The following is an 11,497-nucleotide window of genomic DNA, read 5'->3' on the forward strand; positions in this document are numbered from 1 at the left end:
ACAGAAATGATAACAATGTTGGGAAAATCCGTTTAAAAGGTTGAATAAGTAATCGACCGAAAACAAATACTCTAGATTGTTATGATTTTGGAAGACTCAGGACGCACACGTCATAGGCCGTAACGTTCTCATGGTGAACCTTTCGCTCCAAAACTACGCTGTAACAAGAATGAACATACATATTTTCGAATTCGATTGAACCTTTCAACACTACACAAACTCCCCTCAAATTCACACTTGTAACATCCAATACGATTCATGACAAACTTAAGCTAAAGAAAATTTTGACCGAACCACCGTAGTACGGTTACTGTTTTGTGGGGTCCGTATCCAACCCTTAACATAGCCCGAGCCATAACCACACAGCCTCGATAAATACCAACTTGCACTGTATTGCAAGGCACCGACACCCCAATACAGGTAATAATATGTGGGCCCTTCAATGGTATACTCCTATCTGAAGAAATTCTCTGAGGGTAACGTTAGAAGAAAGAAAATCTATGTACTGTGAAGGGGGCATTCTTGTGTTTTAGCCCCCATGAGTGGCAACGTGCTCTGGTGGCATGCAGTTGATTTGGGTCACCATCAGTCAAGGTGTGTCCCTCACCGAAGCGCGTCATCCCGCTAGCACTTCATCACAACACGTAGCATACACAGTACAGTGCATGCTGCGCGTTCGCCGTCAAAATGCGGAACAGGTTATGGAATGCAGAGCATCACAAAACAGTATTTTCCTGGGATGGCACGGGAATGCGACTTGAGTCAAGTCTACTCTCACCTTTAAGTGGCCGTCCGGCCCTGTGATATTAGGCGACCTTTCATAAAAAAAAGTGAAGGAAAATTTTTTATATAGATTTGCCTTTTCTTTTGCAAACAGTAACATCAGATTTATACACTTATCTGAAAGATAATATCTTTTTAGATGTGTACTTTGCGTTAATGCAGTCAAGATTTTCTCGATGCAACCTTACCTAAAATGTGTGTCTGTGAGGTAAAACCTGCGTCACAAAACACTGCTTTCTGTGAGATGAGCCAGTGCAAACGTCATAGGTGAAGATCGAATTACCATGGCGTAAGGTTATATATTTGTACACGTTAAGGCCAGCGGAAAACTGATTTGATTATGCTACAGAATTAACACCGAAAATAATGTATATTCAAGGAAAAAGAAAGAAAAGACACTTATACTCATTTTAGTAACTGGTAAGGCCCACAAGAGAGAAAACGTTGCTTTTTTTGCCCACGTTTATTCTTCGTATGGGCGCAATTTTGTTTTCCATGAATTTTGCTTTTGCGATGGGCTTCTATAGTGACAATGGAGAAACACCACTTAGTGCCGTTTTGTGGGTAATATTGCGTAAACACAAAAAATAAAAATAAAAATAAAAAAAACTGAATTTAGACGACATACACGTATTGGTAATACAAGTGAAAAGTAGCATCTGAGAAAAATGGCTTTTCAAAGTGAACGAGTTCTAAATTCCAAAGTTGCAGGATATTTTGACTAGTTTCTTGTACAGGTTTGTGCCAACGCATGAATTCGAAATGTACTACAACACAAAACTTACATTAAATCTATAAATATACATTGAACATTTAGGTCAGCGCGGCCACACACAAGGTTTGTGTCTGTTCTTGAAAACGTTTTTGTTCACGTAAGGTTGGAGCAGTTGAGGAGTGGACACTATTGGTAATTACTCAAAATAATTATCATCATAAAACCTTTCTTGATTACCAGTAATGGGGAGAGGTTGATAGTATAAAACATTGTGAGAAACAGCTCCCTCTGAAGTTGCGTAGTTTTCGAGAAAGTTCGTAATTTTCCACAAATTTGATTTCGAGACCTCAAGTTTAGAATTTGAGGTCTCGAAATCAAGCATCAGAAAGCACACAACTTCGTATGACGAGGGTGTTTTTTCTTTCATTATTATCTCGCAACTTCGACGACCGATTGAGCTAAAATTTTCACAGGTTTGTTATTTTATGCATATATTGAGGTACACCAACTGTGAAGACTAGTCTTTGACAATTACCAGTAGTGTCCACTGTCTTTAAGCTACAAGGTTAGGGCCGCGTAAAGACATAAGGTTGGGGCTACATCAGTTGTGGGCTGCAGGTAAATTTGGGTATATTTTGGTACCATATGCTGGGCTGAATTAAATTATACGTTCGGGTTGCGTTTTGCAAGAGAGTTGTGGCTAAGTTTTCCAACTTCAAAAGAATAGAGTAACATTGGTTTCTGAGATAACAATATTCATTTCAACCCTCTCCTTTAAAATAAACACGCCTCTAGAAATCTAATCAAATTTCTGTTGAAGGTTCAGTAAAACAATGCATTGTGATCTCAGAGGCCTTCAACGACTGTTTTTACATCATTGACGGTGTTTTAAAAGGCAACATTTCTTTTGATTACTGGTGTTGCCATGAGAAATACAATCAGTGAACTTGCAGAATCAATGTTTTTCTTCACCATTAATTCTTGAAGTCTTTATGAAGAAATGGGTCCAAAACAGAAAACCATTGACATCGAACTGGAAAATGGACAAAGAGAACATGCACTTTGAACAGATGTTGAGGTTTGAGTAATCCGATAATCATTCGATTTTACTGGAAAAAAAAACCTTGAAAAAGCAAGTATCATTGTTGGTTATATACAAGCCCTTTTTAAACATACAAAATTACAATGAAGGAAAATGTATACAGAACCGTCATTTTGCTTTTTAAGAGCATCTTAAATTTGAGTAAATGCCTCTATGAAATCCACGGAAAGACCAAGAGAACATCAACTTAAAGGAAGGTTGGTTGAAAATTGCTGTCCTTTTTCAAAAACTGTTTTTTTTTTCGAGTACGCACTTCACACTTGATCAGGGGTGGGGCTAAGATAGTTACCCCCGGGGTAAAACGTTTTTACCGGGAAAAGGCAGCTAACGGAACAACAGCGGGCTTAACTTTTGCGTACACTTTGTTCAGAAGTCCGCATGTGCTGACATGTTTACCACATTTCATGATGTTTCACCGTACCTGTGAAACGACCGTGCATATTCCTGGGAATTTGGGGTTAGTTAGTGAGAACGGTTGCTGGGGTGGCGGTTTTTCCGGGGAAATGGCTCTGTAGTGTGAAAAAAGGCTTTTAGTGTGCGACTAACATAATTATCTAGAATAGTTCTTATGGTCCTCGGGATGCACACAACATCAACGTTTTTTGTCTCTAATTCCTACTGAGGAGTCTCTTTCACATACAATCAAAGATAGCATGCTATACGTGACAATAACACTTTAAAACGAGGGACACGCATTACCACAACGCTGCCCGCCCGAGGCTGATCTAAGAAACGGAGTCAGAATGCAATAGTGTATCCAATTGGTTCAGGCACTACTAAATAATTGAATGATTTCTGCCTGTTAAATCCACTCAATGTTTTTCATTCCTAAAGAAAAATGATTGCAGCGGCGCATATTCCCGCAAGTCAGTTTCCAATCACTCTCTGCGGCTGTGTATAATGATTTTTTTCAAGAGTTCGAGAAACCCGTATTAGGTTTTGCGTATAACATGAAAACACACATACAGTGTGTTATTGCAAAGTCAATTATGTTGTTGTTTTCAGTGACAACCTAAAGTTCAGTTGGATTTTGCGGCCTTTTTGTAAAGTTCGTTCCAATTTTCTTACCAAGATTGGAATTTGTCGAGACACCCCACGTTCGATCGGTATTGAATAAAGGTTTGGTAAAAAACAAGCCCTACCAAAGCATAATAATAAAAGCAACTAACAAACGGAAGCCGACGGAGGTTGCAAATCCAGCAAAGTACAACCAACCTTTAAAAAACCATTCTGCACGACAGAGCATCTAGGACCCCAAAACCCTCCAGGGTCCTCAAGTGGGCCCAGACCCTACGTCGTAATGGACATGCACTCCGCGCTAGACAAGTCTTTGCAGAAAAAAGGTTGTGTGGTAGGCCTATGTGAAGGAGTAACAATTTATTCTTCTGAATTTTAATTTTTAGCTGTACGTAGGGCATCTAGGACCAAAATGCATCTATAGGACCAAAAAGCTTCAGGGACCTTTGAGTGGGCCCAGACCCCACATCAAAAATGGCACTGCACTACGCGCTCGCCAACTGTCTTTGAAAAAAAACAAAAAAACGTTGGCCTACGTGATGGAATTACAAATAACTGATTACTTTGAACTTTGATTTAAACAATTAAAGGATAATTGATGCCAATCTCGTAAGAGCCTGCTGTCAGAAGCGAGAAACTTAAAGGCACTGTCTAATTTTGTTTCCTTTCTAACCGTGTTTTACACTATATATTTATTTATTTTAAATCTTCAGACATACACAATGATTACAAGTTGGACAGGGGCTGCCCTGGTTAAAACAAAAGTATAAAAACTGTCATCAAGAAATGTGTGAAACCAGACCCCCGCCAACGATAAAAATATAATCAAGTGTTCTTTACCAAGTAAGTTTTGATGTTAATTAACTGTTTGAGTAATTACCAAAAGTTAACACTGCCTTTAAAGACACTGGACACCTTTGGTAATTGTCAAAGACCTGTCTTCTCACTTGGTGTATTTTAACATTATGCACAAAATAACAAACCTGTGGAAATTTGAACTCTAATCGTTGTCGAGGTGCGAGATAATAACGAAGTTGTGTGCTTTTAGATGCTTGATTTCGGGAACTTAAATTCTAATTCTGAGGTCTCGTAATCGAATTCAAATCATTATTTATTTATCAACAGCTCTCCATTGCTTGTTACCAACGGCTCAAGCGAGGGCTCTCCATTGCTTGTTACCAACTTAGTTTTTATGCTAACACTTAGTGTCTAGTGCCTTCGTTTGGTGAGTGGAATCACAGGAGGAATATCTTAAGAAGTGATACAAGAAAAACGCGAGGACTTTCGAGTCCTTGTCCTACATCTTCCCCACGAGGGTCAGAAGCAGATATATAAAAAATAACAAACTCAAGGACGTGGGGACTAATTAAGTTTGATTAATACACAAGTTAAAAGCAAAGAAATTAAGAATATATGTGCAATTTCTAATACAGTCGCTGGCGCCAACATCCAATTCCTCTTTTCTTCTTTTCCTCTATGCAGCTTTTAATCTTTTCCTCTACAGTTTCTAATCTTTTCCTCATAAACAAGATTGAAATTCCATTGACACAGCTAAAATCTGGGTTTTTCCAATGGATTGCACAACTGTAGACGTCAAGGTCACTATTCGTTCCATGGTCTATCTAAGTCATCTAAAAGGTTTTCTACTTCAACACGACGCTGCGTTTTTGTGCGACACACACAAATTATTGTTCTGCAAGTTTTGAATTTGAATCAAGAATTCAACTGTGATGAATCACTACCTACAGAACTTACAGAGCCTTCAAACCTTGACCCGAATTACAGTCACACACTTTCGTCAATTAAACAACAACTTGATTATATACAAAGGATCCTAATCGCAAGACCTATTTTGATTTGTGAGCATTTCGCTCATTTGTAAACTAAAAAACACACGACAGTTTAAACTGTTTTACTTTCAGGCAGAGATACAGTTCTTTTTTTTGCCACTTATTTAAAAGATAATTATATTAGGGGCTGTATATAGAATAATGCAACAACCATTAGACAATTAAATTTTCTGATTGTATAACACTGTCCGCGTTGGTAATATTATCGAATTAGTTTATTTGATTATACATTTCGGACACTATCTTGGAGTCGTCAAGGGAGTTACAAAAGTAGAAAAAAACTGTCATAACAAATTGTGTACTCCAAAAGCTTAAAGACACTGGACACTATTGGTAGTTGTCAAAGACCAGTATTCTCACTTGGTGTTTCTCAGCATAAGCATAAAATAACAAGCCTGTGACAATTTGAGCTCAATTGGTCAACGAAGTTGCGAAATAATAATGAAATAAGTAACACCCTTATCACACGAAGTTGTGTGTGTGATCTCAGATGCTTGATTTTGAGACCTTAAATTATAAACTTGAGGTCTCGAAATCAAAAAAAGTAACACCCTTATCACACGAAGTTGTGTGATCTCAGATGCTTGATTTCGAGACCTTAAATTATAAACTTGAGGTCTCGAAATCAAAAAAGCCAGCGAGCCAGCCAGCCAGCCAGTCAGCCAGCCAGCCAGCCAGTCAGTCAGTCAGTCAGTCAGTCAGTCAGTCAATCAATCAATCAATCAATCAATCAATCAAAGGGAATTTATATAGCGCCATAATCAACCAAAGTTGTTCAAAGGCGCTCAAGACAGTTGGATGAAATTAATTTTCTTGATACACTTGTTGGAATAGAAAACATTTGAGGAGTTTCTTGAAATGTGAATAGTGTTAGCATCCTTGATGTGGTTACGGAGAGTGTTCCATTCTTTTGGTCCTGTATGTCCCGGGAATAGTTCAATCTAACGGCGGTAATTTTTACAAAAGCAGAAAAAAGAAAATGAAGCAATCAATACCTAAACCTTTCAATTTGTGAAGCTGTTTTCAAGAAACGCAACATGCTGAATAAAAGCAGCAGTGACCTGATGATAATGCATGGTTTGACCACCGTTAGTACCCTATAGACTTTATCTAGTGAGCATATTTAGGCCTACAAGATAGTCTTGCACGTATAACTTGATGGAGGAAAAATGCCTCAAGCTTATCTGCACTTTAAGCAGGTGATTTCGTCTCCAGGTATCATCTGATAAAGGATGTGGGTACTTTTTGTAATAAAAAACACAATGTTCACAGATTTGCATTAACTTTACACCGTTTCAAGATAATGGTAGTAGAAAGTGTACCTCAAAATATTGGTGCTTTAGGTGCTGTAGTTTTTGAGAAATGAGTAAAACAATGTAATGCAAATACGTTTGTACAGGCTAAAAGAATTTTCACTGAGACGATCACTGGGACGATCACTGAGACGCAAATTATTTTCATGACACTGTTTTACTCATTTCTCAAAAACCACAGCACCTTTAGCAAGTAATATTTTTAGGGAAGCTTTGAACTATCATTATCTACAAACTGTAAGTTTAGTGTAAATCTGTAGACATTGTATTTTTGTCCCTACAAAAAGTACATAGACCCTTTAAAGGGACTGGACACTATTGGTTATTACTCAAAATAATTATCAGCATAAAAACTTACTTGGTGAGAAGACTGGTCTTTGACATTTAACAAAGGTGTCAAGGGTCTTTAAAGATAAATTTAGTCAATAATTATGATTCACATAATACACAATGAGATATTTTATTCAAATGATAAACAAAAGATCACCCAGTGAGTTTACTGACCCGACACTAAAATCACAGGCCTCAAGCCAGTGGTCACGTGTTAATTTCGAGTACTGGAGGAGTTCATTGTATAATGACAAAATCGACCAACAAGGGTGCTTGAAAATAATTTCAAGCCTGACTGTGGAATTCTACGCTTTTGATTACAATCTAAAATTGGAAAAATTTCTTCGCTAGCAGTGTGAGCAAATAATTGCTTGTAGTAAACTTGAAGACACGCACTCTGCGCAAGAACAAACAGCATCTCACTGCTGACCTGGTACATGAGGGAATGATATGGTTTAAAAAAACCAACCCTAAATTGAATGAAGTTAAAATCTTACAAACATCAGCCTTCGAAAACTACGTTATCTAGGGAACCGTATCTCACAATGTTTTATACCAACAGTCCTCCATTGGTTGTTACCAAGTGAATGTTTATGCTAACAGTGATTACCAATATAGTGTCAAGGGCCTTTAAGCATTAATCTGGAATCATTTCACTACGAAATAATTAATGTGGTTATGGAAAAAGACACAAGCTTTAATTATCCCCCACATTTTGAATTTGAGAAATTTTACTGTCAACAAATATTACACATCAGTCCTTGTTAACAGCGCCCCCTCGTGTGATATGGTGAAATTGTTGAATCACATTCGTCACTTCTTCAGAGCACAAGTGACTTCGAGGCTCGTAAGTTACGCCTATACGTCAATCCCCGCCCATAACCAACTTTCACCTACATTCATTTCACATACACACTGTATACTGTATGCAGATGCTGCATGCAGACGACCGAAAGTGCAGCTGCCAAACATCACACTGGACCAATAACAACACAAAACTGGAAAGATTACGAGTGCCTTTATCCCTGACCAGCTATTCTTAAGGCAAGCAGCTGAAAACGTTCGTTTACCTGAGGTTTGATACAGAGGGCGATATCAAAAAGATCAGGTTTGATTGGGGGGGGGGGGGTCAAATAAATCTAATTTCATCTCGATAGAGGGCAGTATGTCTGAAACCGTCAGGACAAGCAGCTGAAAACGTACCTTTGATGACAGAGGGCGCAGACAAGCAGGCTTGCAGATGGCATTGAAAACGAAATACAAATAAATTGAATTTGGACTCGAAAGAGGGCAGTATATTGATAACTTCTCTCCAGGAAAGAGCATGTGTTCTTGTCCATTCAGGGGACACAGTAATTGGTACGACGCATGATAGAGGTCGCCCTATACTAATAGATGACAGTGACAGTAGACTGAATATCTGACGTCACGTTCGAGGCTCGTGAACTACGCCAGAGACTGGCCTAGAGCCTACGTCAAGATCATAACGGTCAAGTGGTATGGATGTACCGTTGATCTAGCATTCAAACTGTACATACACGTTTATAAAACACCATCATATTGATGTACGTATAATGGCGTACATTGTATCCAGTGATCTGGTTCCGTAAAACCCTGGAGGTAAAACCAATATACCTGTCCTTCTTTAAAGGCAGTGGACACTATTGGTAATTACTCAAAATAATTATTAGCATAAAACCTTTCTTGGTGACGACTATAATGGGGAGAGGTTGATGGTATAAAACAATGTGAGAAACGGCTCCCTCTGAAGTGCCATAGTTTTCGAGAAAGAAGTAATTTTCCACGAATTTGATTTTGAGACCTCAGATTTAGAACTTGAGGTCTCGAAATCAAACATCTGAACGCACAATGGCAATGGCAATGATGTTTTTTCTTTCATTATTATCTCGCAAGTTCGATGACCGATTGAGCTCAAATTTTCACAGGTTTGGTATTTTATGCATATGTTGAGATACACCAACTGTAAAGGCTAGTCTTTGACAATTACCAATAGTGTCCACTGTCTTTAAGGATAAGGACATGATACTTGTCTAAAGTGTCAGTAGAAGTGTGGCAGATGAGCGATCAAAATGAAGCAGGTGGTGGCGCCCTCTGATCACATGCCTTCATCATCTAGGAGTCATCACCTATAGAGTCAGCCTAACCTACATGAGTGGTATTCTTTCACATTGAAGGGATTGCACGAAATTGTTAAGCGAATGATCCACATGCATGGATTGTATTTCAACGCAGACAACCCTCTACATTGTAATCTGTCCCGGTTCTTCATACCGTTTACATTTTTTAATGAGTGTCCTCTTCGTTTTCTTTATAGTACTTTATACGTATAGTTTCTTCTTGAACGGGAGTAGTTAACATGGTGGCTTCACCACTTTGTTGGGCAACTATGAGATAGTTATGTTAGTGAATAGAGACCAATATGTTTTATGCCCGTGTGCACAGGGGAAGATGGGACACGCTGGCACCGGTGCTAAACGTATCAGCCCTCCGTTTAGCCATGTGTATGTTTTTAGTTAAGTATATCAAATATACTGCTAAGTACTAACAAAGAGGTACCAGTGTACTAGTAATTGGACATCAAGATAGGCCTTTACGAGATTGAACAAGGGCTGGGTACCGAGTGTCTTTTTTATTGTTCAGAGTTTAACAGCCGAGTTCCAAGTAACTGGGACCTCCGAGTATACGAGTTCTTATTAAGCACATCTCTAATAAATGAGATATAAAACAACTCAAGTATTAGGCCTACTTGATAAGTACTATTAAAAGCATACCTGAGTATAGCACTTGAGTAAGATTTCCATACAGTTGCTACAACAATGGAGTTTCTTCCACATGCTAAATTTTACAACACTGCCGTACGGTACCAATGTACAAACTTCACCAATGCAAAAACACACATAAAACGGTTTACGACTTGAAATATTATTATTGTAAAATTATGCAAATTACTTTAACCTATAGATACATAAAGTGCTCCAATATATTATTAATTAAAGCAAAGCAAAAGAAACCTTCAGGACTACAATGGCCCTACTACAGCAACATTGCTTCATAAAAGATGGCCTTAATTTGTCAAAAGGCTGGACTTTTATATTTGACATGTTTTTTAATCATCGGTATTACTGAAACAGAATGGTATATTTACAGGAATAGGCCTACAATTGGAATACAAGGAGAGTAAATAAAAATTTTGACAAATGGATTTTTTGAAAATTATTTATTTATCTAGTCTTTAATATTATCATTTGACATTGATCGAACTGTAAATAACCAGCTTGAGAGTACTGTCTTGTCTGTTATAATTATTTCATACGTTTGGATATTGAATTGATGAGATATCGCAAAAAAATCCGGAGCGGTTATGTCCACGCCGGAAGAATAAATCGTAATTGGAATACACAGTCTAAGAAACGTTTGTGCATAAAAACCTGTCTCAGATTGATATTTTTCAAGATTCCTTTCTCTAAAACAATAACTCACGACGATGAATATGGTAACTAGGTTGCTAATGTAAAAAATTCTTTACTACCAATAAATGGCACTGGACGCTACTGGTAATTACCCAAAACAATTGTTAGAATCAAAATTTACTTCGATAACGAGCAATAGAGAGCTGTTGATAGTGTACAACATTGTGAGAAACGGCTCCCTCTGAAGTTTTTGACAACAAGTATAATGCATAATGTTGAGATACACCAAGTGAGAATATGCCTACTGGTCTTTGACAATTACAAACAGTGTCCAGTGCCTTCAAGGGCCACATTTCATTCAGATCGAGCGCTTTTGAGCTATAAAAGCATTTCTTTTCAGAAATTAATAATGATGAAAACCACCCATTTTAAAGGGGATTTTGTGTGAATCCTAATGCTACTTTAAAGACATCTTTCAAATCATAATGATTTCATAACAAACGCATTTTAAGGCGTTCGATTCAAAGGTGTACCTTTTAAATTTTACCTTGAGTAAGTAACAATTCTAGGGATTTATATGAAATCTTCGAGTAATGGAGCGTGGCGCAGCGTCCGGTTGTAGACTCCGTGAAAAAACATCGTCTCAACATGTTTTAAAGCATTTCACAGAGGAATTTTACATCATTTGATTATGACGGTAAAGACTTGTAATTTTCTCCCCACTCTCGTCTTTATTGAAAACGGAGTGCATCAAAAAACTTAATTATACCTTGGAGTTCCTGTGTCAAAGCAGGGTATACTTTTGGTAAATGTCAAAGACCAGTATCGTCACTTGGTGTATCCCGCATATGCATTAAAAAACAAGGTTGTGAAAATAAAGGCTCAATGGGAGATTTTGGAGCGCTATGTGGCAGCAGACTTATCACGTAAATTCCCCTAGTTTACGTAGTTCTGAG

Source organism: Asterias rubens, chromosome 5 (assembly GCF_902459465.1).
Source record: "Asterias rubens chromosome 5, eAstRub1.3, whole genome shotgun sequence".
NCBI lineage: Eukaryota > Metazoa > Echinodermata > Asteroidea > Forcipulatida > Asteriidae > Asterias > Asterias rubens.